The sequence below is a fragment of the Rhineura floridana genome, chromosome 3 (assembly GCF_030035675.1).
Source record: "Rhineura floridana isolate rRhiFlo1 chromosome 3, rRhiFlo1.hap2, whole genome shotgun sequence".
Taxonomy (NCBI): Eukaryota; Metazoa; Chordata; class Lepidosauria; order Squamata; family Rhineuridae; genus Rhineura; species Rhineura floridana.
The window spans coordinates 135,045,747-135,062,088 of NC_084482.1; the positions used below are offsets into that span (position 1 = coordinate 135,045,747).

At 42.5% G+C, this 16,342-nt stretch overlaps 1 long non-coding RNA gene across 1 annotated transcript; it reads right to left on the reverse strand.

Annotated features, from left to right (window-relative positions):
* Positions 1-892: 892 nt before the first annotated feature.
* LOC133382299 (uncharacterized) lies at positions 893-13,148 on the reverse strand. Its single transcript, XR_009761895.1, has 5 exons — positions 12,956-13,148; positions 8,328-8,420; positions 8,092-8,197; positions 3,185-3,249; positions 893-1,190 (listed from the first exon to the last, which is right to left on the reverse strand). It is a non-coding gene; the product is annotated as an uncharacterized LOC133382299 (long non-coding RNA).
* Between the last annotated feature and the right edge of the window lie 3,194 nt (positions 13,149-16,342).

Here is a 16,342-nt window from a genome sequence, read left to right on the forward strand (position 1 = left end):
AGGGAACTTGTTTGAGGGGAAGTGGGGGGAAGGAAGGCTAGAGCGACTGGACATTTGTTCGCCAGCAGCAGGAAACAAAATGATGTCCATAGACAGTGTAGGGGTGGAGAAAGGGAGGATCTAAAATGGCGAACAACCCGTGCAGCCAAAAACAGCGGAGAAAGCGACCACACAGCAGGTGGGCACAGAAGCGGGTGCAGATTTTCAAACCAACTTTGGATTTTTATCACATTGATTTAATCCGGATTTAAAGGGAATAGCGGCTGAATGCACTCGCATTGGCGAAAAGTCATGCAAACAGTCCAAATTAAAAGGATCTGCAAAAAGCACCAGATCCAGATTAACCCTCCATGTGATCGAGCCCTAAAACTCACATAACCTGTTTTAAAACAGCTGCACTGGTTGCCAGTTAATTTTCAATTCAAGGCGCCCACATTACCGTTAAAAGACCTAAACAACTTAGGACCCAAACACCTGAAAGACCACCTCCTTCCCTACAAATCCTCTTGTAGGGTGCCTTCTTGATAATTTCACCAGTCACAGAGGTTTGGGGATGGCAGCCCGGGAGAAGGCATTCTCTATAGCAGGCCCTAAGCTACAGCTGTGGAATTCCTTTCCCACAGAGGTGCATCTAGCACCTTCATTGTATAGCTTTTGTCATATGCTGAAGATGCACCTATGTGCTCTGGCCTTTGACAGCTGAGAAATATTTTTAGGATCCACTCTGTTCTTCTGATGTAAATTGTCTTAACTGATTTAAATATTGTATGATCATATTGTAACCTGCGTTATGGGGAAGGTCAGAGAAGAAATCCTATAAACAAACAAACAATTACCTGTCTCCATGAGATTTTTAAAATCAATGTATTTGTTAGTCTGATCTTTCCTCTGTTCATAATTCTCTCCTTTAGTTAAGCCACTTCAATTGTCCTAAGTGTCCAGAGAATGCAGATTATCTCAGAAGGCAAGCCAGCATTCAACCAAGAAAGAGAAGGAAGAGTCTCCAGCATTATTATTGCTGTTGTTTTCTTGCTTGCTTCTGCAAGATCCTCAGATAAAAGTGCTCAGACTAAGAAACCTTTAGACCACAAGGTATGTCTGTTCCAAGGCTGTGGTTGGACAGATGTGCCATAAATGCCTACTCACCATGGGCAAGAACAGTCTAAAGGGCAAACGGTCATCATTCAGACCTGTCAGAAAAAAATATCTTAGCACTTATCATGTATTTGTTTTGGTATGTCTTTATCATTTCCACAGAGATTTCACAAAATGCAAGAAGTCATCATTTAAATGCAAGCCTGTCAGTGCATTGTAAAGGCCACACTTATCTTAAATAAGAGTTGCATTCTATTTGTGGCATGCTTACAAAACTTCCTGATGTTGCTCAAAATCTGGGTATAGTTCCACCCTAGAAACACTTGGGCAGATCCCAGTTTTAGCACTTAAATTATAAGTGCTATAAGTGGTGTATTTGACGCTGTTCCAGCAAACAAGTGGCAGGCTGAATTTATCTATGTGGAAGATTTGTAAAGTCACCAGAATCCAAAGACAGATTTGGGCTGGTGATTGGGCCTGTGGCAATAGTACTGTAAGCGTGCCACAGAGTACGAGGAACCACATAGGCAAGCATGCACAGACACACAGATGCACTTTTCATTACAGAAATACAGCCAGCCCAGCCCAGCTCAGTGTTTTTGTGCTCCTGTTTCTTTAACTGCCTTCTGGAAGTATTCCAAGAAATAGCTTGTTGTAATGTATACAAGCAGTCACTAGCAGCGTTTCTGCTCTGTATATTTTTAGTTCCCCACCCCAGGCTCCTGCAGAGTCCTGCAGGTTCAGTAATAGAATAGAGTCCCCCAACCTTTTGGAGGGTCTGGGAGCACATTTGGAAATCGAACAAATGCCATGGACATCACAAAATGCCTATTTCATAGAAGAAGAACTGTTTATCTCAGAATCTCCATCCCCAAAACAACAGACAAAATACCTATATCTACTCCCCCAAAATCAGTCACACCAATTAAATAAATAAATTCATTTTTGAAAAAATGAAAAGTAAGAGGGCAGTGGCAGGGGCCCCATGGTGGGTACCCAGGGGGGTGTTTGAGGATACCAGGGTGCCCATAGGCACCACCTTGGGGACCCCAGATATAGACATGGCATTTGATGCCAATTGTTGAGACTGCTATAAATAAACCCTGTTTCTGTTCCTAAAAAGACTTAAAGTATTCCCATGTTCAAGATATTACACAACTCAAAATGAAATTGAAAGAAAAGGTACTGAGTGGAGAGGTGGCCATAGGGCTTTACTGTATGGTCCTAGGAACCTTTCCTTTCTCTTCTTCCTTAAACCGAGAGGCCTGGGATGAATTGCCACATAGTGGCAGCACAGAGCTTTGTGGGTGAGTTTCACTAAGCCAGATATGACTCACAAACTTTACATTACTTACCCCTACCCTACACTGAAGAATTACCCCCTGCCAAATGCCAGCAAATTCTGTTGCCAGTGCACAAGCTGCTTAGCTGCCAATGGCTTCTGTATTTCTCTTATTACAGGCCTCCTGATAACCGTCTAGAAGGAACACATTAAAAGAACTCGGGAAGGGGAGAATGTGCTCATTATGGCTTTTTTATATTTTAGTCACAGTAAAGCTCCAGGGGCTATTTGGAGGCTTTTAAAAATTAATGCCTATTAGACTACTTGCTTGTGAAGTAGTTCTCAGTCTTGAGATCCTCAGCTGAACCAGAGCAAATAGTGCTCGTAGAGAGTTACTCATTGCTTCTGGAAGCATATTTGTTTTTCCTGTTAACCTGGCCTGCTGATACTATTCTGCTGACATCTACATGCGGTAATCAGCAAAACTGATCAAACCCACACATAAAATAAGAAAGCAAAACTATTATGCAAGAAGAAAACAAAAGTGAGCCAATGTAGAAACAGAACCAACAAGTCTTTTTAAAAAGCTGACTGAGTAAGGCTACCTTACTGAGTCATTGCTTTAACAAATAAAGAAGTCCTAGTGCAAACAGTCCTCTACCATCACCACCCAAAATAAATAAATAAAAAATCAGGCGGGGAATTATCTTGAGTTTCTGCACATCATGGGTCAGGTTAGCTTCAGGGGAATAGCCATGTTATTATGCTGTAGCACTAAACACACACACACACATAAAGTTGTGGTACCTTTAAAAAATGTAGCATATGCTTTCTGGACTAGAGCACACTTGCCGGATGCAGGAACTCTTTCCCTGAGGGTCAAATAAGAAATTACACTGGATATGCATAAATTAATCTCCAATGTCTTATCTCTTCTTTTCTTTTTCTTATTTGTTGTCTTTCTTTCTATTTTTGGCTATAAGGAGGGGAGCAATTTGGACTGGGGCTATAGCATGCTCACTGGGTGACTTCATACCGCTCACTGTCTCTCAGCCTAGACTACCTCACAAGGTGGTTGTTTAGACAGGATGGAGAAGGGGGAAATCATGTACACCACTTGGGAGGAGGGGTGTTAACTTTCCTCCACACTAGATCCCCAATGCCAGTCACACAAGCTAGCCTTGACGATGGAAAGGGCAAACGTGTGCCTGTATGTTTCCCTTTACATAGCTGGGGGGGGCATACAGATTCCACCAGGGAATTGGTATGAGGTAAAGGATTAGACATGCTGTCATATTGTGTCACTTTCTTCTTCGGGGTCTCTCTTGTGCTAAGGAACTCCTTGTCAATCTGTTTCTTCACTTCATTATGTGGTTTTATTTTGTCTGTTGTCTGATGTGCATTCTTCAGGTGCAAGTCCCTGTCAGAGGAACTGGGCCACATGCAGTTTGTACTGCAGGCTCGACTTTAGACAAAAAGAACTGTGGGGTGTGTTCTTTGTGGTAGCAGAACATTCCCCATAAACTGCATCTACAGAAGAATGAATAAGAGGCTGAATGTACTGTGTGAGTTTCATGGTGGGATTTAGATGAACAAAGTGCCCTTTGTTAAACATTTACCATCTTCCTTCCTTCTACAGTATTTATTCTTGCCTAAGATTTTTTCCCCCGTGACTTCCAGTAATTATATAACAACAGTTAATCATGAGTAGATCCATAAGGAAGATTGTGATGAGGGCATGCACCTAAGTAATTCAACCTAACCAATTCAACATAGAACATTTCCTGGGGATGGACAATTTATCATAAACCCAATTTTTAAAAACAAAACACTGCTTAATTTTAACAATGTGTCAGTTGGGAAATTCACATCTTCTCCCAGCCAATTGTCAAAATTGTAACATTTATTTGAATGACAATAAACCAAATTAGAATTGCAATTAAAAATCACAAGGAAACAATGCTAGAACTAAATTCTTTCTTTAAATAAAAAGGCATAGAACAAAAGCACAAAGAAAAGATACAAATTAATATTACTAAGACAAATTATTAACAACAAAAATTCAGTGCATATTGAACTATGGCAGTTCTTCAGTATGATGTCTAAACAATGAGTAACTTCACTGATTACAGCATAATTAGTTATCTGAGTGGATCATTCACTAACAGGCAAAAAACCTTGCGGTTTAAGAACGCACCTATAACCCACAGATATTTCTATCAAACTTTAAAAAGAAGGGAAATAGGGCAGCTATAGTGAATACACCAGGGAAGCAGGAGACCCGACCTCCTCTCTGAGATATTGTACTGCCCTACAAATGTGTAAAAATGCGAACACAATTTGGGTCGGTCTTTCACAGTCCAATCCACTTGTTGTGTAGCTTGGAATAATTTGGTAACATGTGCCTCTGAGCATTTTGCCTATTAGTGAATTTCTCTGCTTTTTAATCTGGAAGGTAAGAAATGAGATCCTGTGCAAATTTGCTGAGAATGGAATGATCATTTGCATGCTTATTGAGTTCAGTGGGATTTACTCCCCTGCAATCATACTTAGGATAGGTGAAACTGACCACAGGGGATGGGGAGGGGAGGAAGAGGAAGGAGAGGATGAAGGGCAGAGAGGAGGAGGGGGATGGGACCAGGCAGGAGGGGGACAGGAGGAGGACAGGTTTGATCATTTGCATGTTTATTCAGTTCACTGGGATTTACTCCCATGCAATCATACTTAGGATAGGTTAGACTGACCGGGGGAGGGGGGGAGGGAGTGCACAGGGGAGGAGGAAGAGGGGAGGGGAGGAGTAAGGGAGAAGAGAGGGGGAAGGAGGGGAAAGGCAGCTCTGGTCATTTGCATGCTGATTGGGTTCAATGGGATTTACTCATATGGAATCATGGTTAGGATAGGTAAAACTGACCATGAGGAAAGAGGAGGGGGCGGGGAAAGGGGAAGGAGCAGATTGGAGGGGGGCAGAGGAAGGGGGAGGTGAGGTTTGATCATTTGCATGCTTATAGAGTTCAGTGGTATTTACTCCCATGCAATCATGCTTAAGATAGGTAAAACTGACCAAGGGGAGGAGGAAGGGAAGGGGAGGAGGGGGAAGGGGAAGAGGGGGGTTGGAAGGGGATGGGGATGGGGATGGGGAGGGTGGGGCAAGGGAAGGGGGAGGGAAGGGGCAAGAGGGAGGGGACAGAAGGGAGGAGAAGGGAGGGTGGGTTTGATTATTTGCATACTTTTTGAGTTCAGTGGGATTTATTTCTGTGCAATCATGTTTGAAAATGGAAATGGACTGCCTTCAAGTTGATCCCAACTTATGTTAGGGTTTTCATGGTAAACGGTATTCAGAGGTGGTTTTACCATTGCCTTCCTCTGAGGCTAAGAGGCAGTGACTGGCCCAAGGTCACCCAGTGAGATTCATGGCTGTGTGGGGATTTGAACCCTGGTCTCCCAAGTCTTGGTCCAATACTGACCTGGGGGAGGGACAGGGAGGGTAGGAGGAGGGGGTGCGTAGGAGATTAAGTGGGTGGGCACTGGGCAGAGGGGAAGCCCTTTTCCTTTCCAAAAGGAAAACATTGTGAACACTATCATTACTCTTCAGCATTTCTCCCATCTTTTTATTCTACAGCAGGCACATGTAGCCTCCCACCCAAATTTAAAAGCTGTCCCTGGCCACATCCACACCAGACCTTTATTTCACTTTGGACAGTCATGGCCTCTCCCAAAGAATCCTGGGAAGTGTAGTTAGTGAAGGGTGCCGAGATTTGCTAGGAGACGCCCTGTTCCCCTCACAGACCTTCAATTAGAGTGGCTGACTGTTAAACCACTCTGACCACTGAAACTCTGTCAGTGGAGTCTCCTCTCAGCACCCTTCACAAACTACACTTCCCAGGATTCTTTGGGGGGAGCCATGACTGTCTCAAGTGAAATAAAGGTCTTATGTGGGTGTGGCCCCTTGATTAGCCCAGTCCAGCAGCTATGAGTCTGCCTTTTAGAACACTGACAGTTGGTTCTTACTGAGCATGCCCGACACTATCATTGAGTTCAAGCCAAAACTTCTTAAATTAATTAAAAATCAGCCAGGCATTTTTTTAACTTTTAAACTGCAGAAGATGAAGGTCAGAGTATGGGGCAAGGTCAGTAATAGGATTCCAGGTACTCTGTGAACATGGCTGATTTTTAATGAATTTCAGCAGATTCTGAACTCTGACATAAAATAGTCCAAAAGCGCTCTGGGGTTTTTTTCTCTCTTTTTAGACTTTGAAGTCTCAGTTCTCTCTTACTGTTTTGTGTATAGCCATGAAAATTTAGAGGGTTGTTAAGCAAACGTTTCTGAGTTCAGGACTATACGTTTTGTAAGTTTTTGTTTTGAAATGAGCTTATGGGAAGCATCAGAATGGCATGGGGGTATTTTCAATTTAACATTGCGGAATGTGAAAAATCCACGCTGGCTATAGTATACAGCCACTCTCGTGGCTGAATAATACACAAGTATGCTGCCTTCTGTCAAATGCCAAAGGATGGGAATTGTGGTCCAATTGAATGAGCCACTGCACCAGCAAGGCAGTCTTGCCCTCAGAATGAATGAAGTGACCACTGGACCATTGCTGTGACACAAACTTTGATGAAGAGCTTGGAAAAGTTACTTTTTTGAACTACAACTCCCATCAGCCCTAGGCAACATGGCCACTGGATTAGGCTGATGGGAGCTGTAGTTCAAAAAAGTAACTTTTCCAAGCTCTGCTTTGATGTTCTGATGGCAGAGAACGGCTGAATATTAAACTGCTGAAGATAAGGAAGTCTGACTCAGAACAGGGCCTGAATCAGAGATCACTTGGGAGCCATATTATAGCCATTCTGAGCTCCTACGGCTGTAAACAAACTAGTCACTGGATCAAAGCATTGCCATTAGCCACACCCAGAGGGGGAACAGGTTTATCTACTGATTAGTTGCAAAATCTCTTAGAAGCAAATTTTAAAAAATGTGCTCAAGCAGCTCCCACCAGGTTTTACAGGGAAAGGGGCAGGGTTGGAGTAGCGTCGTGTGTCCTGGTTTTCAGAAGAGAGAGGTAGAGTCGCACTGGAACTGGCAGAACAGTGAGTGTGTTTCTATCCTTAGAAGAAGAGAAGGCTAGATACCACAAATAGATAAAATTGTGGACTGACTTGGGACATCAAGTTGGCGCAGTGGCAGTAGGTGGCAATGTCGCTGGCGCCATCACTTTATGCAGTAGGGCACTACTCTGCAGTATGACTGGGTAAAATGGGAACTTAATGAAGAGTGACACAAGAGATGATCCAACAAATAGTAAATTTGGCCACCAGATAAATTGGCCTGACAAATGTTTCTCCTTACAAACCCTTGTGTATTTTAAAGGGGTTAAGGCAAATACCATTGATTTATACTTATATACTGCTCTTAATATAATTCTCAGTGTAGGAGGCAAGACAGGTGATATAGACAGGTTTTAAAAAATTGGATCATGGTCAGGTGCCCCCTCACCTTCTTTCAGTTTCTTCCATTGTTTTGGGGTAATATTTCTAAATTTTTACTTGGCGTTCGTTTGGAAACATTTGATCACTATTAACCAGGACTTTTGTTGCTGGTGCTTTGCCACTGATCTACTAGCCAAAAAAGTGTCTGATCACCACAGAAGGCAAAGCAAGCTAAACTAATTCCCCACATCTTCTTGACCAATGAATATAGAAACTTTGGAACTTACTTTTCAGTAGAATTCTAAGAACTGATATAATACTATTCAGCCTTTTCAGCTCAGCGGATTTGTAAGAAATGATATACCAGTCAGCCTTGTCAGTACTGGGCAGTTCCTTTTAAATATGAACAAAAGACACCAAAAGATAAACCTGGTCCAGAACCTTATTGTATATTCCACCTCAATTCTTTACAAGCTCTCCCAATGAAAGATTTATTCACTAATAAAACATTAAAATCTACTACCTGGAAGTGTGGTTTTCAGACTGTCCCCTGTTGCTTTCAGGCTCCAAACTCTGAAAATTCTTTTACACTAGAATCCCAGCTGTCCTGTCCATACTTATTTTGGAAAAACAGTAGTTCACAGCAGTTTTAAATTAGCAAGGTTATGAATACCACCAGATCCAAATGCAAATAGAAAAAGCAAGGGTAACTTTTGTACAAAATATGGAAGATACAGGACAGTGAACACAGAATCTACATTACTCTCACTCCCTAATTTACATGAGACATACTTCAGTTATTGGAAGAGATACCATTGTCTTAAATAAGAAATAAACTGCTTCTCTGTGAATCAGGTATCATTTAATGCCAAATTTACAGGTGTCAGTATCATTCACCATGGTCAGGGCCGGCGCTAGGCATGCCTGGGTCCTTGAGCACCAGCCTGCCCCTGGTCCACAGCTCCAGAGCACAACCCCTCTGTACAGGCCGCACGGGGCTAATAAACCCACCCACGTGTCCCACCTACCTCTGTCACTCCTGTAAATGACATGTGCACTGTATGTGCATGCCTGCCATTAGGGCCCATGAGAGGGGGGTGCAGGGGGTACATCGTACCTGGGCCTGGGGTCAAAAAGGGGGCACGGGAGCCAAAGGAGGGGAGCTCCCTTTTCCTCCCTTTGTTATGTCATTTCCTGCTGGCTCCCATTCTGCAAGCCTGCTACAAATAGTGCTTTTTTTTCTTTCCCCCCTAACTTGTGCAAAAAAGCATAACATTGTTCAAACAAATATTTGTATTTCTGTAGGATTCTGAAAATACAAATAATCAAACTTGAGGATTTTTTTCATTTTTTATGAAACTTACTCTGGAAGAAACTGAGCATGCTCGGTAGCCAAGGTAACAAGAGGAAGAGATACTGTGACCTTAAGAGGGCGTGGTCATTAGGAAGCTAGATTAACCCTTCCCCTTTAGTATGAAAGGAAAAATGCAGTTTGAGGGCTCATATAAGGTAAGTGGTGTGAACCTTTAAACCCTATCATGATGAGAATGTCATCTCTCCAAAATGTATTCTCACAAATCAGGAGCCCAGAAAAGAAAGAACGAGAGGAAAATGAAAAAAGGGGTCAACAAACGCTCTTTCAATTTGGATTAAGTGCGGCTTCAAAAAAAATTTCATTGAACTCACCTACAGAATTGGAGCAAGACGAAACTGTTGGAAAGCTCATCCCCAAACAAGGAGCAGTTGATTTGGGTAATCATGCACAATATTTTGATGAAGGGGCAGATGCAGAAAATGAAAATGGAAAACAGAAAGAAACAGACATACAGACGCATGTGGAAGTGAATTTGGAAGATGAGAGGAGTAATCATAATGTAGGCCTTGACATTGGATGTATCACAACCAAGTTTCCATCTCAAAAGGAAATAGAAAAGTATGTTATGAATGGTCACATCCCTCTGCCTAAAACATTCCCAAAAGACACCTGCAATGAAGTGTTCCCAGAAAGCATACTGAAATTTCAAAGCACTAATGGAGAACTACATGTAAGATACTGGCTTGTCTGGAGTCAACAGAAACAAGCTTTATATTGCTTTCCATGTCGATTATTTTGGCACAAGACAGTCAACACTAGCACTTCTGCGTCTAAGTCTGCACTGGTATCTGCTGAAGGCTGGGATTCTAATGGGAAGTGGTGGAAACTTTCCTACAGGATCCCAAAACATGAAAAAGGCAATAGTCACAGAGAATGTTACCTAGCTTAGCGAGAACTAGAAAGGCACCTGCTGTCTGAGACAGGAGTTGACGTCATCTTAGAAGCGTCAATCAAAACTGAAGCTGTGAAATGGTACAACCTTTTTAAGCGCATCGTCAATGTTGTACTCTTCTTGGGAGAACGTGGTCTAGCATTTACTGGTTCATCCCATCGAATTGGTGATTCAAACAATGGAAACTTTTTAGGACTCATTGAACTACTCTCCAGGTGGGACCCCATCCTTCAGGAACATGTGCTAAGTGTAGAGGAGTAACAGAAAAGGAGTGAGCGGCTTCAAGTTCATTATCTGTCCCCTGACTCACAAAACGAATTTATTGCAGAATGCTCGAATCTTGTGAAACAACACATTTTGCTTGAGAGGCAATCTGCAAAGTACTTTGCAATAATAGTAGATTCCACACTAGATTCTTCCCATATTGAACAAACAACATTTCTTTTGAGATACGTACTTTTAAAAGAAACGCAGTATGAGATTCAATAAAGATTTCTCAAGTTTGCAGATTGTAGCAACAAAAGAGGGGAAGAAATTGCTCAGTTGATAACTGATACATTGAAAGAACATGCTATTCCTCTCAGTGATTGTAGAGCTCAAGGCTACGATAATATGGCCGGAAAATACAACGGCGCACAAGCAAAAATACAAGAACAATGCTCAACAGCAATTTTTTCACCTTGCAGTTGTCACACACTCAACTTATGTGGAAATGATGCTCCTGAATGCATACCTGAAGCAATAACCTTTTTTGGAACAATTCAAACTGTGTACCACCTGTTCAGTTCCAGTGCTAAGCGGTGGAAATTTCTACAAAACCGTATTGGTTGTTCTCTTCATGGTATGTCTGAAACAAGATGGTCAGATCGTGTTGAGTATGTAAAGCCTTTTGCAGCTCACTTGCCTGGCATTAAATTAGCACTGGAAGACCTCCTAGAACTAAATTTGACAGCCAAAACAAGAAATGAAGTCCATGAAGTTTTATTATATGTGACATATTTTGCCTGTGTGTTAATGTCAGCCGTGTGGTACAAAATATTAGCTGGCATAGATATTTGCAACAAGGTCATCCAAGCTAGAGATGCCACACTGGATGTTGAAGTAGCAACATAGAAACTCTCCTCACAGAGCTGACAAAACTTCAAAAGAACTGGAAATGCATGTGGAATGAAGCCAAATTGGTTGCGTCAAACCTAAATATAGAAATTAAACTCTCCCCTAGATGTAATGGAGTTAGGTGCAAGAGGGAAAGGCCGCATGACGACAGCACACCTGATGCTAACTTGGAAGAAATGAATGACACAGATGATACTCCAGAAGAGGCCTACTTCAGAAAGTGTGTGTTTTATGTTTTGGTAGACAATGTTATAGCAGGATTAACTGTCTGCTTCAATGCTGTTAAGCAGTTGGCAGAAAAATTTGATTTCTTGTGGAAATATCTCACCATGTCCGAAAGTGATGTGGAGAGAAAAGCTTTATCTTTATCAGAGCAATATCCTGCTGACCTTAATGGTGATGATTTTGGAAAAGAAATGCAACATTTACCCTCAGTACATAAAGCAAATTTTGTAAATGCACAGTTAGCCATTCATCTGTTGAACTTGTTAACAGAGTACAGACTTGGTGACCTGTTTCCAAATGTTTGTGTTAGCTTAAGAATACTATTAACAATTCCAGCAACTCTAGCTTCTGGAGAGAGGTCATTTAGCAAACTTAAGCTAGTTAAGAATTATTTAAGGTCTACAATGTCTCAGGAACGTCTTGTGGATTTGGCCAGGCTAAGTATTGAATCAAACATTGCCAGAACAATTAATTTTCATGCTGTGATTCGAAATTTTTCACAAAAAAAGGCCAGGAAAGCTCTTTTTTTAAAGTAAATAGTAAGTTTATCTACCTTGTTTCAATGTGAATTCTTTCTCCTTATCTGTATTGTAGCATAAACAAAGATGTTCAAATCAAATGTGCTTTCTCATCTCTGATCCTCTTTTATTTTATTTATATTTATTTATATTTATCGTGGAGGGAGTATAAGAGCATAAGGCCTTAAATGCAGAAAATTAACAGAGCTCTCCACTCCACCCCTCTCTCATCTTCCATACCCTTTTTGACCTTACAGGCTACAGCTCATGGCATAAAACCGTAGTGGATAAAAACAGAATGACTAATGGAGAAGGGAAGGGGGCCAAAATAAACTTTGTACCCCCTGATAAAATTCCTCTCAGAGGCCCTGCCTGCCATTAACCAAGATGGCAGTGGGGGCATCAGCCCCTTAGGAAAGCCTCTGCCCCCAGCTTGGTTGATGGCAAGCATGTGCGCACAGCGCACACATAATTTACAGGAGCAATTGAGCTAGGTGGGGCATGCATGGCCCACACTGACTGTATATGGGGGGAAGGTGCTGGGAATGCCCTTTCCACGATCCACAGCTAGGCTGGTAGCCGACACTGCTGTGGATTACAGAACAGGAGCACTACCCTCCTATTCTAAGGAGCGGCCCCTGGGGCTGCAGGGGGCTTCAGCCAGGGCCTGACCTGGCAGCCCCACCACCTGCCCTGACCATCGTGTCCTCAGTCTCACACCCTTAATGCCCCCTAATGCCCCTGCCCCCCCGATTGTTATTTTTATTTTAAATTCAGGTGTTGGTGATTTGTTTTTCACTCATTCTTTCCCATGGGTGGTGCTAGACTGGCTCAGAGGTGACATGCAGGCATCCAGCCCCCTCACCCCCTTCCCTTCCTTTCCCCTTAATGTCTTGGGCCCCATTACAAGCATAGGAAGCTGCCTTATACCAAATCAGACCCACAAGTCCGTCTAGCTCAGTACTGTTTACACTGACTGGCAATTGCCCTCCAGGATATCAGGCAGGACTCTCTTCCAACCCTACCTGGAGATGTTGGGGGTTGCACCTGGGACCTTCTGCTTTGCTTCCTCTTTGCATGCAGCTTCAGCACTGAGCTACAACAGGAGCAATGTCTGGAGATCCCACGAGGGCCTTCAGGGCCAGTCCTTGCTTTGCACCCCTCCAGTGAAACCCTTCAGAAAATAAAAGCAAAAGAGGCTCTGCTGCTGCTTGGTAAGCTTGGGAAATGGGCAGCAACCAGTTTTGCCTGGGTTGGGTTTTTTTCTTTGGGGTGTGTGTGTATTTCTGGACTTTTAAAAAAATATGTTTTGCCAACTTTCTTGTGTGTTTTTTGTTTTTGCAGGAGAGAGTGTGATCTGCCGGCTTGTTTTTGTTGCGCTGTGTGTAATTTGTGTGCTTAAATTCGTTTGAAGCAACACAACAGCAGATGTTGAAATGCGAGTGTGCCAGCGTGTGCGTGCTTTTCCTAAGAAAGCAGGCTTTTACCCTGCATCAGCATCACTGAGACTTGAGACTTAGTAAAATAAGAAAAGTTACATTTTTTATAGAAATACATTGTAGATAGAAAAGCATACCTAGTTCTAACTAACTAGCTAAGTTGGAGGCATAACGCCCAGGTGCGGGAGTTAGCCCCATGCTAGGAGAAAGCAGAGACAAAGGAATGTCTCCTCTCTCCCAGACAGTCAGAGAACAAAGGAGTGGAAAGGGCAGAAGGAGGAGGGGCAGGTAAGCTTCCCTAAAGACGTAACAGTCTAGCAATAGAAGGAAGTCAGTCAGAGCATCACAGGTAAAGGTAAACAAGCCTATCCATCTGGAGGACCCTAGCTCTATCTCCCTTCTGGAGCAGAAACAAAAAAAGGAACAAAACAGGAATTGCTCTTGCCCCATTTCCAACAGTTTTGAGGGTGTTGTGCTTTTTTGTTGTTGTTTCTTTGGGAAGATTACCTGGTTGTGCTTATTTTGGTTGGTTGATTGCTTGGGAGGCTATTTTGGGGTGTTTGTCAGTGGATTGTCCTGGGCATTGGGGGTTCTAACCATTCCCACTTTTTCTTCTCTAAAATGGGTGTTTTGTGGTACTCACAACTAGGGTTGCCAGGTTCTTGGCCTGAGACTGATCCTGTATCTTTAGGAGAAGAGAAAGTCAGCCAAGTGCAGGTGTTCTTGCAACTCTGTAATGGGAAAAACCATAAGGAGAATTCTCCCTTCCCCCTCCACAACTTTTAAAGATACAGAAGACCTCTTGGTTACCAGGCCCAGCCTCCAAGAGGTCTTCTGTATCTTTAAAAGTTGTGGAGGAGGAAGGGAGAATTCCACCTTGTGGTTTTTCCCACTACAGAGTTGCAAGAACACCTGCACTTGGCTGACTTTCTCTTCTCCTAATGATACAGGAACAGTCTCAGGCCATGGACCTGGCAACTCTACTCACAACAGTTTATTCAATTTCCAAATGTGTGTTTGTATGCTTCAGGGACAGACAGACAGACAGACAGACAGACAGACAGACAGACAGACAGACAGACAGACAGACAGATAGATAGATAGATAGATAGATAGATAGATAGATAGATAGATAGATAGATAGATAGATAGATAGATAGATAGATAGATAGATAGATAGATAGATAGATAGATAGATAGATAGATAGATAGATAGATAGATAGATAGATAGATAGATAGATAGATATTCACAGGGGCAGGCCCGAGAGATGTTAAGCATCAACTACAGTTGCTTGGAGCATACAGTTCAACCAAAAACATTTATCTGATTGGATGGGAGTCTGTGTAGGGAACATTTAATCATTGTAGAAGGAAAGGAGCCTAGTGTTGTGGAGATGTTGGATAGGAGCACTCAGGAGTAAAGATGGATGCCCCTGAAGGCTGCAATTCTAAACACACTTACTAAGGGACTAAGCCCCATGGAACTCAATAAGACTTACTTCTGAGCAGTTTGGATTGTGTTGTTGGTAAAACTTGCCTAGGGATCCTCTGCAAAGATATCCATATCCAAGCAGGGTTGGCATCCACCTGCCTGGAATGCCCTGCCCCTACTTTTTAAAATCCATGTTCCAAAATTTGACCCTTCACTTCAGAAAGAGATCTGAGAAATGAGTAAGAGTAAGAAGATTCTCTACCCTTTTCTGTCTCTCCTGTGGGCTGCTATAAACTCACTTTGACAGCTAACCCAATTCCAGTGAGTAATAACTGACAGAGAGAAAACACACATGGTTTGGTCTACATTCCCAGGCAGCAGCTTGGGAACACTTGTAGCCACACTTCCCAGTATGTGAATTCTCTTTTACTGCTATTGGGCAAGAAACAAACCATCATACAACCAGAGCTTGGAAAAGTTACTTTTTTGACCTACAACTCTCATCAGCCCCAGCCAGCACGGCAACTGGATTGGGCTGATGGGAGTTGTAGTTCAAAAAAGTAACTTTTCCAAGCTCTGCATACAACCAACAAGGTGCATCATCAGTGGGTTTAAGGGGGTTGAGCTGAGTGCATGGAACCATTGCTGTTGCTTCTATCGATATAAGGGAGTGGGGTAAAAGGTAAATGAAATGCAAACAGAAAAAGAAAAACAAAAGACAGTGATGCTTTCCTAAATGCAATACCATACCAACCACAAGAAGGTTCCTAAGAGGAAAACAGAAAACTCAAAATCTCACAACCAGTCAGGATTCCTGACCAAAATCTTTAAAAATCCTAGCAGCCAGTCAGGCAAGGTCACAGAAATCCCCATGCAGCACAACCTGACCTGGGGGCAGAATGCTGTGGCACGATTGCTGACATGACTGAGACCCTATCAGCACATAATACCTCTGCTCTGATATCTGCACTAGTTGATGATTTGCTACCAGGCCAAGTTCAAGGTGTGCTTTCCATGTTACGAGTTCCACATAGTACTTGTTCTGCCCTTGTAAGAAATCAGTCCTTTAGTGTGGCAGCACCTACGCTTTGGAAGTCCCTGCCTATCAACGTTAGGAAGATGCCTTCATTGTACTCTTTTCAGCACATGCTAAAAACATTTTTGTTTAGGCAAGCCTACCCAGGCATGTAGAAGCTATTGTGTTTTTTATCTGTTTTTCACTCATTGTTGGTTTTATTATTTTGACTGTTTTAAATACCTGTCTTTATAACTGTTTTTACCAATAGTTTTATTGTTTTAATTGCTTCTATAAACCACTTTGAGATTTTTTACAATAAAGCGGTATATAAATGTTGTAAATAAAATACTGTTGCACGCCACCCCAATCTCTGAGAGGTGAGAGATCTCCAGGGGTCCCTGCGCTTACCCAGGGTTTGGTTTCCTTGGAAAGAAGGTCAGTGGAGACTGTGGTGTCTTATGAAATATGGTTTGTTTGTTTATTTACACACATTCCAACTTGAGATGGAGGGGTTCAAAGCAT